The sequence below is a fragment of the Argiope bruennichi genome, chromosome 7 (genome assembly GCF_947563725.1).
Source record: "Argiope bruennichi chromosome 7, qqArgBrue1.1, whole genome shotgun sequence".
Classification (NCBI taxonomy): Eukaryota; Metazoa; Arthropoda; class Arachnida; order Araneae; family Araneidae; genus Argiope; species Argiope bruennichi.
This window is the reverse complement of record NC_079157.1, coordinates 65,018,104-65,037,200: the sequence shown is the minus strand read 5'-3', so window position 1 is coordinate 65,037,200 and position 19,097 is coordinate 65,018,104. Positions and strand designations below refer to the sequence as shown.

Here is a 19,097-nt window from a genome sequence, read left to right as displayed (position 1 = left end):
CTTTAAACGTTCTCCCACTGATGTGGTATAGACGCCTGGAGAGGGAGGTGCCAGCTCAGGTGTCGTCCTCATCACCTGATCGAGGTTCAAAATTCCGAATAAAATGGCCCCTTCCAAAATAGCCCTAGTGTTGCTTTGAAATGGACGTTAATATAAACAAACTAAAAAAAGCAGCCAGATTTGGCGGACTTGGATTCGTTTCCTATTTTATCAGAATAGACTCATCTGAAATCATGTAATTCTGACATTGCTCTTATCAACACCTCAGAATCAGGAATTATGACTAGTTTTTCATGGCGGGAATCTTATTAAAAAAGGTAGCTATCGCCCCAGAGAGAGCGATTCAAATTCAACCCAATGAGCCTCCGATTACGGAGCTAAGATTCTGGCATCAAACTATGGATATTGAATTATATCCTAATTCAATATGTATATAAATTTATGACTAATCATAGTAAATTTTAGTTTCATTTAAAATCCTTTATTTGTTTTTATTAAATGCAAAAATAAAAAAAGTAAACTCAATTTGTTTCGCGTTTAAAGAATTTACCATTAAGTGTTATTTTGCAATTAAAGAGTTAATTCCTTTATTTGCAAGAATATGGGTCCTATATATATATAAACTCGTAGATGCATTTTGTACTTGTAAACATTATGATAGGATTTCAAATTTCTCATACAATCTTCAGAATACAGCTAAAGTTTGAGCAATCAGCGAAGATTCTGAAGTAGTTGTTGTAAGATTTAGGGAACTAAATGTTTGGCATTTCAACCATTTACTATTGTATTTCATCCTAGCCTCTTGTAGTGACCAGATGGTTCGCTAATATTAATGATTGCTAAAAAATTAAATTATTTATCTAACAAAATAGTTTTAAACTGCAAGCTTTGACAGCCATATAACTTAATTCAAAAGTCTTGCACCGTTCCTTTTATTGTTTTCTGCATTTCTTAAAGTATATTTAAAGCATAAAGCACAAGTATTTTTAAAATGGAGGATTGTAGCCTTGTTAATTCCGGTTATCTATTTGTGCTGATATGTATATGGAAAAGAGAAAATCCCCCCTCCCCCTTGAGTAGTTGCCTTCCTGTAACAAACCGGCTATTGATCGAGGTGTAGTGAATAGCTTATAAGCCAGTTAACAGCTACGCTACCCAAGAAATTGCTTTTGTATCGTGTACCAGGATCCATCCTAGCACATACCAATTGGCTTCTTTGGTGACCTCGGACGATGAACCCTCAACCTTCTTACTGCTGTTGTGCGCCATCTATCCACAGCAAACAAAAATCGTCAGATTCACTTGATGCAGCAAATCAAAGTCGTCAGACTCACTTAATGCAGCAACTACTCACTCACCCACACATGCTCGCCATAATGCTTGGCTCAAATGAGTATGGGCGCATTAGAATCAATAGATAATACATCACCACTCAACAGCCATATCGTTCGTCGCACCTCCGACTCACTGGGGGAGAGTCTGTAGTGAATAGCTTATAAGCCAGTTAACAGCTACGCTACCCGAGCAATTGCTTTTATATCGTGGTCATGTTACTGGGCTGCGAACCACAAGATCCCAGGTTCTATCTTCGCTCATACCCATTCGCCATAGAGATCTTTCTTTGAGATTACATGGCTATTTTAGAGCATTGAACAATTACTGACAGAACATCAGTTCATGTTAAACAGCTGGCACAGTATGATTAGTATATTGGCTCTTATTGTATCATTTTATTGGCGCCAAAGAGGTCAAAATTCAGCCAATCAATCATGTTAAATAGAATTGAGATGATAAAAGGATTTGATAACGAGTAACAAAAATTATTTTTGATTGCAGAGCCTAAAGGCAGGATCTTGTAATTTGATGCTTAATATAGGGAAATACAAATAATAAAATACGAAATTTTCAGAATGAACAAATAAAAAAAATGAGAAATAATACTTTATAAAAATAGAGAAACGAAACATAATTGGGCAATCCTTTCAAAATGGAAAATGCGCAAAAAGATACATAAATTTTTTGTTATGTAGGAATGAAAATACTAGAAATACTAGTAAAATATTAGTAAAAAATTTGAAAAAGAACATTTTCTTATTTCATTCAGTTACTTTTTTCTGTAACATTTACCTTTTTAGTACACTTTCGTATTAGATAATTCTACATATTACTTTTATGACCTTAGAAGATTAGTCAAAATATCGAGAGAGATTTTTTTTCTCGGTCACAATATTTCCTCTCTACTTACATCGCATAGGAAGATAAAGTGAAAACTTTCTTAGACAATAAATCCAAAAGAATCTTCGGACTAGACTACAACATTATTTATTTAACCAAGAACATCAGTTAATCCCACCTTCGTCTGGTGGGTAACCGATGCCAACATACATAAGTAATCTCTGAGCTATTTAAATGCTTATCCGCCGGAAACGGCTCACTTTCCACAGGGATAAAGTTTTCTAGTACTCTGAACAGTCTCCCTTTACTATCTAACCACTGTTTTATTCTAGACAGCTCAAATAAAAGGAACAGAATATCATACTGTTCGCAAAAATTGGAAGGAATTCGAGAACTCTATCAATTCCCGGAAATCTTTTTCTACCCCTGGTGTTTGTTTTGATTTTGTCACTCTGCCAAACAGAGATGGAATTGATTTGCGCATTGGAACTAAAGTGTTCGGGTACCGGTCTATTAAACGGCACTCGGTTGTTGTTGTTTTAAGCCAGTACCCCCTGGGATGCTTTCCAACTTTTGGCTAAAGGATTGTAGATGGCGTTTATAAATGTGTGAGTTAAGTGTTATTAGTTAGAGTTTTTTTTTTTATGTTATAAGATCAAATGTTGAATGGGGTTCTTTGTTTGTTTGCTAAAGCGAGTGAAAACGATATTTCTCAGAGATAGTTAAGAAATTGCTTTAAATGAAATATTGCTGAACATTTTCTAAAAGAAGTACATAAGTACGTTGATCTCATCGAGATTTTCAGGTTCCGGAAATTTTCAGTAAATAAAGGAGTGAATAAATAAATGAAACCTTTCATTTTTATTATGAAAAAAAAAACACGACATTCATTCTTATAAAATAAATAATAACTATTTCTCAACATAATAATCAATATTTGTGAAAGAAAGTTTTTATGTTGACGGATCTATATACTATTTTTGGATTATGGCCCAGATATATGACCATTAAGGGATATGGTTCAGATCTATACACTATTTTTGGGTTATAGTCCAGATACATGACCATTAAGGGATATGGTTCAGATCTATATACTATTTTTGGATTATTTTCTAGATATATGATCATAAGGGATATGGTTCAGATCTATATACTATTTTTGGATTATGGTCCAGATATATGACCATTAAAGGATATGGTTCAGATCTATATACTATTTTTGGATTATGGTCCAGATAGATGACCATTTAGGGATATGGTTCAGATCTATACACTATTTTTGGGTTATGGTCTAGATATATGACCATAAGGGATATGGTTCAGATATATGACCATTAAGGGATATGGTTCAGATCTATATACTATTTTTGGATTATTTTCTAGATATATGATCATAAGGGATATGGTTCAGATCTATATACTATTTTTGGATTATGGTCCAGATATATGACCATTAAGGGATATGGTTCAGATCTATATACTATTTTTGGATTATGGTCCAGATATATGACCATTAAGGGATATGGTTCAGATCTATACACTATTTTTGGGTTATGGTCTAGATATATGACCATTAAGGGATATGGTTCAGATCTATATACTATTTTTGGATTATGGTCCAGATATATGACCATTAAAGGATATGGTTCAGATCTATATACTATTTTTGGATTATGGTCCAGATATATGACCATTAAGGGATATGGTTCAGATCTATATACTATTTTTGGATTATGGTCCAGATATATGACCATTTAGGGATATGGTCCAGATCTATACACTATTTTTGGGTTATGGTCTAGATATATGACCATAAGGGATATGGTTCAGATATATGACCATTAAGGGATATGGTTCAGATCTATATACTATTTTTGGATTATGGTCCAGATATATGACCATTAAAGGATATGGTTCAGATCTATATACTATTTTTGGATTATGGTCCAGATAGATGACCATTTAGGGATATGGTTCAGATCTATACACTATTTTTGGGTTATGGTCTAGATATATGACCATAAGGGATATGGTTCAGATATATGACCATTAAGGGATATGGTTCAGATCTATATACTATTTTTGGATTATTTTCTAGATATATGATCATAAGGGATATGGTTCAGATCTATATACTATTTTTGGATTATGGTCCAGATATATGACCATTAAGGGATATGGTTCAGATCTATATACTATTTTTGGATTATGGTCCAGATATATGACCATTAAGGGATATGGTTCAGATCTATACACTATTTTTGGGTTATGGTCTAGATATATGACCATTAAGGGATATGGTTCAGATCTATATACTATTTTTGGATTATGGTCCAGATATATGACCATTAAAGGATATGGTTCAGATCTATATACTATTTTTGGATTATGGTCCAGATATATGACCATTAAGGGATATGGTTCAGATCTATATACTATTTTTGGATTATGGTCCAGATATATGACCATTTAGGGATATGGTCCAGATCTATACACTATTTTTGGGTTATGGTCTAGATATATGACCATAAGGGATATGGTTCGGATATATGACCATTAAGGGATATGGTTCAGATCTATATACTATTTTTGGATTATTTTCTAGATATATGATCATAAGGGATATGGTTCAGATCTATATACTATTTTTGGATTATGGTCCAGATATATGACCATTAAGGGATATGGTTCAGATCTATATACTATTTTTGGATTATGGTCCAGATATATGACCATTAAAGGATATGGTTCAGATCTATATACTATTTTTGGATTATGGTCCAGATATATGACCATTAAGGGATATGGTTCAGATCTATATACTATTTTTGGATTATGGTCCAGATATATGACCATTTAGGGATATGGTCCAGATCTTTATTTTCTAGTATTTATTACCAATACTTAAAATAGAAAGAGTTTGAAATTATGTGTGCATTATAGTATCCAGATAAATCTATCAAACTGGCAGCCATGAAATTTAGTCACAATATTGATGCAATATACACCGATATTAAAATTTAATCTAACTTAAAATTTGCAATGAAAAGTTTTGTGGTCTTTTGGTTTCGCTCATATTTCACCAAAGTATCGAATATGATGATTGTAAAAAGAAACGTCAGTGCATCATCAAAGAGAACAAACTTTTGTCTCTTTAAAGAAATTCATATTGCATTTTTGAAGTAATTTATTGATCAAATAGAAAGTTTGAAAAATCAGTCACTATTCTCGAAATTTTTAAGAATTAGAATTCAGTCATCAACATTCTAATATTGTATTATACTTCTCAATTTTTTTTGAGATCATTGAATGAACACTTCTCTCTAATTTAAAATAAGAACGGTCAGAATTCCTTCTTTCATTCATTTTTTAAATTAATTCTTTTCTTTATTTTTCTTTTAATTTCTTTGCTATTTCTACCTTCTTCGTTGATTTGACAAAAAGTTAAATTAGGAAATCAGAGATCATCAAAGTTATTTTTGTATAATATAATTTAAATTCTAATCCATCGTTTGCAGCAAAGTTTCTAATTTCATTATTGGTCTCTTGTTTTTACTTTCTAATCTACATAGTATAGATAAAATATAGCAATTGTCAAAAAGTTCGAACTGGAAATTTCGATGAATCTCCACGTTTCAGATCTCCCAATGTTCGAAAAACACACGTTTGGAAAATGTTCGTCTTTTTGTCTGCTTGTCTGTGACAGAGGTAACTTAAAAACGCTTTGAGCTAGATGGATGAAATTTGGTAGACGATCTTTACTCCAAATTTGTATATTTCTATCAGATTTTGAGCAAAATCCGTTCAAAAGACGTATACCTGTCTGGTTATTTGAATATAAGTTAACATAATAAACACAAAACGAAGAGAGCTAGATGGATAAAATTCGGTTTTCGGATACTATCAACTGCATGACAGGGATTAATCACCAAAAATTGGCCAAGGATGACATAATAGATTCAGTAAAATTCTAAATTCAGGTCAAACGTTAATATTTCGTAACTATTGTACGCCAGTGCTATGCAAAGCGTTCTCGGGATAACCTTATTCCGAGAAAATTTTGAGGAGACCAATCCTGTTGAGGATGATGATGATGTCGTGTCCACGTTTCCACGGAAAGGGGGTGCAGTAGCTACTGAGGGTAAGGACCCCAGAGCACCCGAGGGCAGAAGCCTGACTTCTAGCTCATATGAAGATGAAACTCACAAATTCGCTTGCACAACCCCTTTTTACATGGGGGCACATTCACACACCTTACAGATAGAACACAGATGAAGAACAACCATGCCCGAACCGGTATTCGAACCCGGGAAGCCCAGATAACGGGGGAGACACGCTACTCCTACGCCAGGACGCTAATCCCGTTGGTTATTTTATAGCTTGTCTTCATTTTCAATTATTTGTTCGATTTTTTTTTTTCGCCTGTAGTTCACTATGAGATATAATAATGACGAAGAAGCATAAAAGATGAATGCAAAGCTAATATTTTTCTTATTTAATTCTCATAATTATATATTATGTTATGAGAATTTGATTCCGCTGACGTCACCATTTCACGAGCAACACTGTTAGTCCTAATATAAAAAAATTATATAACAATTATAATTTAAAGTGTCTTAATATGCGATTATAAAAACTTCATTCAGGATGCACTGATCTTTAAGAAAAAGCCTTTATGATGGTTCATATATTTTTCTAATTCTTACTTATGGGAACAAAATTTAAAAAGATCTCCCTGGATTAGAAGTTAGGGGATTGGAATCCCAACGTAAATATCATTTTATTTGTAAACAAGAATTCGAAATTTCTATTACGTAATTTAACTATCCACTTACAGATACAGAAACACTAGTAAGGTCAATTAATATCTCATTCATAAACAATTTTTTACACCTTTATGAATATGACGATTTTAAGTTATTTAATCGGGGTTTTCCAAATACTCTAAGAATCTATTTTAGAACTTCTTAAATCTCGGCAAATTATAAAAAACAGTTTAAACTTGAATGTGTTAAGTTTACGTAATTTTTACTTTTTCAAGGTTTATTTATTCTTATAAATAAACCTTGAATAAATAAAAATTTAAAAAAAATAATAACGGTGTGTTGAAACGTTGAAAACCCCTCTGGCTCGAAAATATAGTTCTAACATCGCAAAGTGTAATTAAGAATCCAGGCTTAGCAGATTACGACTTCTGTATAAAATGCATCTTTATAATTAATTATAAAAAAATATAAGGGTTGTGTTTCAAAATAAGACGGAATTTTAAAAAAAGGTAAAAACTAGTATAGCTTAGACATGTCACATTCAAACAATACTCGTGCAAATCTTTATGCGTTTTCATAATATTTCATAAAATGGCCATAAACTTTTTAAATGAGCTTTTTTGAAAAATTTAAATTAATATAAGTGGATCGTGAGAATTTTCTCATACAAACAATATCTGAAAATTTCAAAATAATTCCGACCTCAGAAAGCAAAACATATCATATTTTTTAAAAGGCATCTAAGTTGTTTTGCAAACCTAAAAGGCCTTTTCAGTTTCTTGACACTTGCGATATATTAAGTCTTTTGTTGAGGAAGGTAATGAAATACGTGCTGAACTAAAAATAAATGAAGTAATTTTTTTTGCAAGGCACGACTTGACTCTTATTTAAAGACTTAAGAAAAGAGACCCAAGAGAAAAATATATATAATATTAAAGTTGTGTATTTAAGCTGTCCTTAAAAGTTTTTTGAAAGATTAACGTTCCACATTCTTTTTCGAGTTGGTAAACTCTGAAATAACGATCCCAGATAAAGTAAAGAGAAAAGAAATGTGCTGGTTCAAAATTGTCGTTTTCTTAACCTGCTATTGCATTATGTTGCCCTTTTAAAATCGATAGTAATACCCTTAATATATGAGTCATTAAAAACCGGAACAAATCAATCCGAATCAGAAAATTTTAAATTTTAAATTAATATTATTGGATTGTAAGAATTTTCTCATACATACAATATCCAAAAAATTCAAAATCTTTCGTCCTTAGCAGGCAAAACATCTCATATTTCTTAAAAAGTAGTTCTCTCATTTGACAATAACTACTATCTAGCATAAGAGAGTTACAGCTGTTTAGAAACATTCTGATTTATTAAAAGAAAATGTGTTTCGTATCTCAATATGATGCTATATCATATTAGTGAGTATTATGATTTAGTCTCAGCATACTTGAACAATTAATCCTCCCAAGTCAAAACATTGGGAGGAAATGCTTTTTTTTTCATAGCTAAAATAGAATTTCTTAAAAAATTTCAGAAGCGTGTAATCTATGTGAAATTCTAAGGAGCAGGAATTATTTGTTTACGTATTTTTTGGTATTTAAATTAATTTAAATAACAAAAAAGTACAATACCTTCTAGATAAAATGCAAAATAGTAGCTTTTTGAAAAAAAAATTCAGGTGTCTCTTTTTTTCTCACTTTATCTTCTTTATTTGTGCACCTATTATAAGAAACTCGGAATTAAGAATGAGACGATTTCCATCTATAAAAGAATGCAAAAATCGAGTTAAATATAAAATAAATTAGATTAATATATAAAATTTTATCTATATTACATCAACTGCTTAGAACTTATCCTTCTTATGTATCTTTGCCACACAGCTAAGCAAGTAATTATAGAACCATTATTTATTTAGTTGTATTGAATATATTAGTAATAGATCAAAACGCAAAGAATTTTCTTTGAAGCTATTGTTAAACAACTCTAATTAATTTAATTTTCCAATAATTAAATATAAAAATATAAAATAAAACCGATTAATATATAAAAGTTATCTATTGTTCAGCAACAGCCTTAAAACTTAATGTGCCGGCTTCCTGGCATAGGGGTAGCGCGTCTTCCCCGTGATCTGGGCGTCCCGGGTTCGAGTCCCGGTTTGGGCATGGTTGTTCTTCCGTTGTTCTATCTGTGAGATGTGTGAATGTGCCCTCCTGTAAAAAGGGGTTGTGCAAGCGAATGAGTAATGCGTGAGTAGCTAAGTCGTACTCTTGGCGCTACTATAAAAACAAGAGACGCTCCCCCTCAGGCTTAAATCGGCTGTCTTCGAACAGCGGGCTTGTCCGTGGCAAGTGCCATAAGAAACAACAACACAACAACAAACTTAATGTATCATTTAAAGCACAGCTAAGCAAGTTAAGAAAGAATTATAATTTGTTTAGTTATGTTAAAAATATTAGTAATGGATCAAAACGCAACGACTTTTTCTTGAAGGCACTTCTAAATAACTCTAATTAGATTAATTTTGCAATAATTATCTTTTATTTTTTCTCTCTACTTATGCTAATTACTTTATTTATGATATCTCGCTATCCCTAAATTGGATAGTAGTATTTAAATTTGTTTCTTCTAGTCTGCTAAGATTCATTTTCCTTGAAGAAAAGCAGAAGAAGAGGTCTGTTTGATAAAATACTTTCGCTTAATCAAATCTAGCATCATTTCGCTGTGGGTTTTCTTCAACCTAACTTCTTTTGCAGCTTTGTTTATGCCGTTGTAATAACACGAGTTGGAAATTAACTCAATTCTTTGCTCTCTGGAAGTCTTTCCAAACAAATCATATTTGGAAGGTTTCTCCTGATTCCATTTCTCTTGGATAACTTTATTTCTGCTTCTAGCTGGTCTGTACAATTGCTCTGACTCACAAAGAAAGAACTTTTAGGTCATCTCTTCTTTTTTTACGATGGAAGGATATGGATGATTTTACTAACTCAGCGAACGGTTTTATGTATTCTTTTATTTTCTTGTATTTGAAATACACAAAGAAAAAGTATTGTATTCGTCAAAAAAAAAAAAAAACTTTTCACGTTTCAAATTTTCCAAAAAATACAATTTTGGCACTATTTTTGTATGTCTATGAATACGTTATTTTAAAAATGCTTGGAGATAATCAGGCGAAATTTGGAAAAAGTCTTTCCATCAAATTTGTAAATTTATATCAAAATGTGAACAAAATTCATTCAGAGAATATTTGTCCAACTACCCGAGTACAAGTGAATAAGGTATCTACTGACAGTAAAGAGCTAGAAAGATAAAATTTGGTGCACAGGTTTAGCATATATAATATAATTCTGTTCCAAATTTGAAACCAAATCTGCCAAAGAGATGATCGTCTGTAGGTTTATATTTTCACATCCATTTAAATACGATATCTCAAAAGCACAATGATTTGAGATTAATATGGGATTAATTAATGAACTTTAATAAATTTAATTCAATAATTAATTTGTTTTAATTAATTAATAAATAAAATTTGATATGAAATTTTGCGACTATAGTTGTAGTTCAGTGTCAAATTTTGTTTTCAATCGGTTGGTAAAAAGGTGTTCAAAATGCAAATTCGTTTTGGTTCAGTTATAATATTAGATTCATGCCGAAGATCTATATTTAGTTACCATTATTTGCTAATGCCATGCAAGCATTCTAGACCTTAACCGAAGATTCACAATTTTATAGCATTTTTATTTTTTTTTATTTTGCAAGAAAGTTTTGGAGTTTGGGAAGTTTAGAGTTTGAAAGTTTTTTTCCACATTTGCTGATTTATAAAATGCATTAATGACATATAATTTCGAGAAGAGAATCAGAAGCGCTTATGACATAGGTTTAAAAAAAATAAAGGGTCTATTATATAAAAAGAAATCAACATCTAAATTATGTTTTTTTTTCATGTTTTTCAAAAACGACAGAAGAAAAAAAAAATGATAATACTTACAATGTTAAAATGCTTTCAATAGTTCTTATCATCCTTAATAGGAGTTCCTAAGAATTTCTTATGCACTATTAAGAAGGCATGGGAAAAATGGAACACACACACATACTTAATGATATCTCTTAATCTAAACCCTAATTACAGTACACTCCCGATTATCCACGGAATCGGGTGGCGCGGTCGCCGCGGATAACAAAAATCGCGGATAATCCGAAAAAAGCTAAAAACGGGTATAGCAAAAGAGAAAACAGTCATTCCAACTTTGAAAAATCGTTTTATGTACAATGAAACGTAAAATAAGCAGCAGGAAATGTTTAACTAGAGCTTAATATTTTAGTATATCACTCAAAACTAACCTAAAATGCATTTTATGAATGAAAACAGAAAAGTGCTTTGTACTTACGCGAGGCGTCAAGGATACACAGAAAAATTAATACATGTGTACTGTTTTAATACTGCAATGTATTATGTAATTACAAAAGCATAACTGTAAAACTACACTTTTTTGAAGAAATCAGTCATTTGTGTTTGCTTCTTGCTTCGGAAGCATTTTCTCTTTGCTTGGAAGCAAAAAAAAAAAAAAAAAAACTTAGTGCGGCAGGCGCGGATAATCGGGATTCTACTGTAATTTCCTAGTTTTTATCTTAATTTAACCCATGTTAACTTTATTACAAAATGGTTTCTTGTTTCCTAGTTCAATTCCTACTTTTTTATTTAATTAATTCTAACACGTGCTTAATAAAACCGGTTGATTCCGGGTTCTCACAACAGGAACAAAGGATAAAAATTCCTAGCATTCTCACATACTTTTCAAAGCTACCTTAGATTCCCTTGTTTAAATCGACATGTGTCAAAATCCCATAGTAAAATCACTGAAGGGAAAAATTTCTTTGCTCTTAGATCGCGATGGGGACCGATGTCTGTTTATTATCGCCCCTTCTCTGTACACAAACTATAACCCCCCCCCCTCCTGGTGAAATAAATCGAAGTTAAAATTTTAAAATTAAAGTTCTCCTTTTTTTGGCAACGCTTCTGCATAATAATGTTTACACACATACACGCACTCACGCACACACACACACACACACACACACACACACACACACACACACACACACACACACACACACACACACACACACACACACACACACACACACATATATATAAGGTCTCTACAGAAGGAGACATATACGAAAGAAATTTCAATACAAAATGGGCACGCAATTTTAACGAACAAAATTAAATTTTTAATAAACATTGAAGTATTAGTACGCAACATAAAATTTTTATTGACACATTGAAGAATCTTTTTCTTCTTCTTGAATTACATTTGATGTCTATATTTAAGCCTGCAATTCAAAGTATCTATTAAGATTACATATTGAAGTAGTTTCTTTCAACATGTAACATTTTTTTTAATTGCCACTCTAATTTACAGTCAAACGGAGACTAATAAACAATCACTGCATTTCTGTATTTGGGTTTAGTCTAAAATTCTTGTACCAAATTTCATAACAACTTCCACCTATAGCAATTACACCCACCAACTACACATAGTTTAAGGATAGGAACTTCTCATTTAATGATTTTGTTCCTTCATAATTTGGTATAAATCTACTATTTTTTGGATAAAAGCAACATCTTACATTACATATAAATAAACTTGTCATGTTGATTACTTATATAATTTACAGTCAGACATCATGTCCAAAGTGTTTTTTTACCCATGAATGTCTAAAAAAGAATATTAATCAAAAATTCAATGTCAGATTATAATACATCTTTATGCATTTCATATACGAGCCAGCAAAAATATTATCTGTGCATTTGGATGCTCAATGCTCAAACACATTTTCAAACATCTCTAGAATATCAATATTTTCCACTTTTCTATCAATCATCGAATACTCCTAGAAAAGCTTTTCAATCAGTCCATTACTGCTGTCATTTCCTCAAAACCGTTCATCCTATGGGCTGTCTTTCTAAGAACAATATTATAAATGGTGGCAGAAAACGAAAGAGCATCAACTCTGAAATGCGTGTTCCGCGACAGGCACAGACAAATCTGTCTACACCAACACTACTAAGAACAGCCACTAGAAAATTGCACTCATAAATATTTCGGCTTCATATTTGCGTCCAAAAGACCTATCCATTAGTTCTGGCAGAGTCCATTTTGAGACCATTAATTGTCGCCTCTTATTTATCAAACAGATATGACAGAATCATTTTAGAAGCCATCTAAAAACGAAACTGCAAATGTTTATCTTGGGTCATTTTTCACACTGGATACATATCCATCCCATATATTTCCATAAATATATATTTTGCGAACTCAGCAATAATTGAATGCATGGAACAAAAAGTAAGAAATAAACTCTGTGACCTTAGAATACATCTTTTTCGGCCCGTTTGTGTTAGAGAACTTCCCACCATAGTAGAGAAACACATGAATCTGGGCTTTTTCTTTGTTGTCATTCCTTAGTTTTGGCTGGTCGCCCGAAAGAGGAGAAGATAACTCTGCGAAGAGTCCTCATGGTCTGGGGGGGGGGGATAGGGACGAGGGGTTAGGAAGTGCGTTTCATAAGCTGATATGTCAGCGTTTTCTATTGTAACGGAAATGCTAAGCTTCTGAGCCATCATGATGAAGGGAAGAAAAAATACAACAGACTCGGAAGATTTAAAAAGATGAGAAAATACATTAAAGGGGAACACTGTTTTAAGGCAGTGTTTTTCTAAAACGCTCGAATTTGGAACACAGTTCCCTTTTGTCAGCTGAAAGCATAGTTCTTATTAGTTGCAGAACTTCCTTTTATTTCTTTTCCTATTCTTGCAAATTGAATGGTTTTGGTAATGCACGCTGCATCGTGTTGCAAGCCAAATGTTCAGATTATTTCATTAACATATTCCTTGATAAAATAAGGCGCGGAGGAGGAAATAAACATTCTAAGCCAGTGATGGGTTTGAAAAAGATTTCTTTTAATTTTAGTAATTAAAACTTTATGCGGCAAACAACAGAAAAGCAAATACTTTTAAAATGCACATATGAACAAATTTTGTCTACAAGATAATTTTAGAATGCTTCGTGACAGTTTTGGAATTCATTCGGAATCATGTTTAAAAAGCAGAGAGAGTGGGCTCTTCGAAAATTTCTTTCGTACTTTCTTATAAAAGTATTATCCCCTTTCCCCCGCCTAAAGATTGTGGACCTTGAGTTAGATCTTCAACATCTAGAGATCTTAGAATTTCACTTAGTCCTGTGTATGGGCACTTGGTGCTTTATAGTATAGGGAGAAAAGTCAGGAAGTGATATATATATATGTGTGTGTGTGTGTGTGTGACATTATTTCGAGTAAAGCAGCAGGTTTAACAAGCAGTGAAGAGATTTTGTATTTTTAATTTAATTTTAATATCCACTTAGTGAAAGCAATTTATTTACAAGCAGACGCAGTGCGGCACAAAAGCAGAAGTAAGAAAGAAGAAGGGCCGAACCAAACGATCACTAGTCTTATATAACATTGGATTTCCGACCACGCGCCGATGGAATACATGTTTTGACCTCTGACAAGGACAACGAAAGTATCACTTTCATTTGATACGTAATTCCGATGGCGCATTAGTTTTACAGAGAAATTAATTAAACCGAAAGTGGAATTGGATTACGAAATAAGAGAATATTTTTAGAATGAAGTTACTGTGGGCTAAATTAAGATAAAATCTTGGAAATTAATTAAATTGAAATTAGAATTAAAATATCGTTACATATATATATAATTTTGTAGATGCGTTGCCGAAACGAAGAAACTTTTGAAATTTTGAACTTCGATTTATTTCATCCGGGTGACAATTTTTAAATGGAAAACGCGAAAAGAAGTCTGTTCACATCTCGATACAAGAGTAAAGTGATAGAATTTTTTCCCTCTGGTGGTTTTATTTCAAGATCTGATAAGGGATTTTTCTTGACACGTGTGAATTTAAGAAAGGGAATTTTATTTGTTTAATGATTTTCATTTTATAGCTATCCTGTCCATTTGCACTTGGACAGACGCACTTCCTCAAAATGAATTTTGTTCAAAACTATTAGAAATCTACAAAGTTGATGAAAAGTTCGTATGCCAAATTTCATCTGTCAAACTCAAAGCATTTATCATTTCACTCAAAGCATTTATTATGTTCACACAGAGATACAGACCCCAAATCCCAAAACACATATTTTTAAAATACGTGTTTTGGGACTCGGAGCGGCAGAACCTTTAAGATTCGTCAAAATTTTGAGTTTGAATATTATTTACGAATACAGTATTTTATCTTTTACTACTTCGTGTACGAAAAGCTAAAAAAAGAGTGAATAAATATTTAAGGTCTGGATTGTGATATTGAAATTTATTAATTCTAGCAAAAATAAGTGAAAATGAGCCAGAAAGTAAAATTGGCTAGATTAAAGAATAAACTGATAGATTATGATTTGCTACTTCACAAAACATGACTGAAAACTAAAATGACGATGTAGAAAGCAAAAATCGCATCAAAAAGAAATAGAAACGGTTAATACTGATTTATCGCAAGCACGCACTAACTTTTTACAGAAAAGAATTTTCACCAAATAAATTGTCACAATTTTTCGAACTTTACCCCATGACTTATTATCTACAAACAGCAGCCATAACAAGCCAGTATTGTTACATACCAGGCTTCTTTCTGCCGCAATAACAACAAACATAAATCAATCATCAAACGTCAATGCAACGTACCAAACGAAGATTGCACCAAATTATGGAGGAAAACTTCACAATATAATATCCCACTAAGTATGTTTCCCGAATATCTTCCCAATCCTTAACGAACTATTGAGGCGTGTGAAAAGCAACCATTTACCCCAGACAGAAAAAAAAATCCATTCCTGGTAAATGATATATTAAAGAACACCCAATAAGGACCAATAGAAATAAAAATCTGACACTATTAATTCTACTCGGGTGTATGGATCACGTGGTACGTTGACGTCACACATACATACAACCAATAGCAATACATCCGCCATATTTTCATCTTCATTTGATCGTTTGCTTTTTTGTAACGCCAGCAATCGACGTGCGACATTAAGCCGATTAATTAACCGAACCATTTATAAGGTCGATCTCATTTTTTTTTTTTCTTTGAGCAATCTATCTACTTGGTGAATGTTGGATTAAAGGAAGCAATCTGATATCAGATTTTTTTTTGTTTGTTTATTGCCTGCCTGCCCTCAGATAGGAAATTAAGACAGGTTGTTGATTAGATTCCGTCTCTTTGCAAATCTTGACAAGGATTAATTCGGTTTTGATGGATTTATTGGGAGAAGTCGTCTTAATTTAGGCGATTTCAGGATGCTTTTAATAATCATTCTTTTATTGAAGGAAAAAAGAATGGGTAAAGATGGTGTAAACAAGTTTTGAAAAACATTGGATGGTTATGACTTTAAAAAAAATAATAAATAAACCGCTGATTTTTTTTCTTTTATATCTATGATGAAAAGATTTTGGTCTATATTTTCATTTCTTAAAAATAGTTGACGTTTGAATAAGAAATGAATAGTAATAGGAGGATATTTTATTCTTTGAAATCTTTTTTGTTTATTTTTTAAGTTATTTTTATTCTATCTATGAGTGAAAAGAATGTTCGAAGTAGTCGTCCATTTATTATTAACATTAAATAAAACTTTAGAATTGCCATTCATTTATCTGGATCCATTGGCATCACAAGAATAATTTGAATAACCAATCACTTGTACTCATATTGCACTTGTCTATTCCAGAATGCTAAGACGATCTAGATTCAGATAAATAATGTATAAAGAATCACTATATACACATAATAATTAATATTTTATAGCTAATTAATCATTGTTATTAATTATTAATTTGATTTTACTACTAACAAATACTTTCTTTTAGAGAGGGATATAGAAAAATCACGTGAAATAAGAAGCGAGCGAGGATGACAGTATTTTAGTTTTTTTCATTATTAAGAATATTTTTTGCCCATTTCTTCATAAATTATTTTTAATTATATTAATACAGCCTAATTATGATTTGGAACAACGAACAAAATAAATTATAACATTTATTTAACTTAAAAATAACTTAAATAATCAATGATATGCATACACAATTAATAATAATACATAATAATATTAATACACTTTTAATAACTTAAATAATCAATTAATATGCATGCACAGTTAATAATAATACATAATAATATTAATGCACTTTTAATAACTTAAATAATCAATTAATATGCATGCACAGTTAATAATAATACATAATAATATTAATGCACTTTTAATAACTTAAATAATCAATTAATATGCATGCACAATTAATAATAATACATAATAATATTAATAATACACTTTTAATAACTTAAATAATCAATGATATGCATGCAGAATTATATATATATATATATATATATATATATATATATATATATATATATATGCATGCGCATACATCTAAAATATATAAAAAAAATTAATGATAAAACTTCGTGACATTTAGGCTTGGCTCTGCTATGGTTATTTCATTTTAAAGATTCATTTCTAATTTTATAGCAACAATAATGCAACACACAAAAAAATGAATTGAATATTACCGCAATGTGTGTAAAAATAAATTCATTAACTAAAACTTCGAAAATTATTGTTGCAAAAAAATGTAATAATATAATATATAATAATAATATTTATTTATAAATAAGTAAATGATATTAAAATTAGAAAAAAAAATTATGCAGAAATAAAATTAGCAAAGCTGAAAAGTTTTCTTTTGTAATTTTAAAATATTGTAAAAATGATGTTTGTACAGTAATATGTTTCTAAGTTATTTAAACAAGTAGTAATATTTCAATGAATTCTTAATTAAATCTAACTAAAATTTTCAAAGAGTCTTTTTAATAAGCATTTATTACTCATAAAATAACTACCCAACAACAGTACAAAGATGCAGGATTTTTATTCATTTAAGTCTTATCACGTAATTTATAGATAATAATAATATTAACTGATAATATAATCATAATAAAAACAACACAGCCATAGCTTGAACTGTAATTACTTCAAATCTTCATGCGATGAAATTATCAAACTATTTTTAAATATAACTTCTTAAGATAGAAATGAAACGATAGACATTCAAAACAATTTGCGATATCAGTCCAGAGTGAATTTGAAATGTGATCGAAAAGCTCTTCGCGGCGTATTCAGAACTCATTAATCATACTTGAGTAAAATTTTAATTTTAGGGATAAATTTTGATTAAGTACTGACAATTTAATTGGCGTAGCTCTCGAATTCAATCCAAGTAATAAATAATGAAAAATGTGTTTCGGATACATTTTTAATTTGAATTCTTTTTAAAATTTAATAGAATCGTTTAATAAACGTAATAAAAACCTCTACTTTAAACCTTATTTAACTGATTTTTTTAATAAGGCTTAAATTCAAAGAAACTATGATAATTACTAAAACAATCTTAAGGTGACAATATGAAATATATACTTTCTTGGAAAATATCATTCGTGAAATATATTTAATGCCGTAAGAAAATTAAAAGCACAAGCGCATATATGGATATTGAACGTAAAACGGGTGTCAGAAAAGAAAACTACTTATATTTCCAATCAACGTGATTCTTATATTAGAAGGACACCATCTCTCTCTACAAAATAGGACTCATATATGTATGAGTGTTCACATTGTTGGATGTTACAATCTTTTTTAGTGAACACTTCTTAAATGGGATTCTTGTACGACATCTATATTGACCAGGAATCACATTCGAATAGCAAACAATATCAACCATTTTCTTTTGGCAATTCAAAGGTAAACTGGAAAGAAGACTTTTAAGAAGAGGTGAGAATTGTTACAAATATGCATAAATAATTTTCATCTAATAGAGAATTTCTAAATAGATAAAAAAGCTAAATTTCTTCTGGTCTTTAAAATATAGATTTCTTCTGGTTTTTGAAAAAGAAATCGGTATTACTTTTTCGTATATGTATACAAAGAAAAAGTAATGTTATTGTCGTTGTTTCTAATGGTTCTTGTCTAGACAAGCCCACTGACTTTAAGAAGTCTTGTAGTTTTAAGCCAAGGGTAAGTCTCTTGTTTTTTCAGCAGCGCCATCTAAAGCCAA

The 19,097-nt window shown here is 31.1% G+C and overlaps 1 protein-coding gene across 1 annotated transcript in view; it reads left to right on the top strand.

Moving 5' to 3' along the window:
• Positions 1-19,097, top strand: part of LOC129974829 (monocarboxylate transporter 12-like) — a 296,075-nt gene that overhangs the window by 190,477 nt on the left and 86,501 nt on the right. The window lies entirely within an intron of this gene.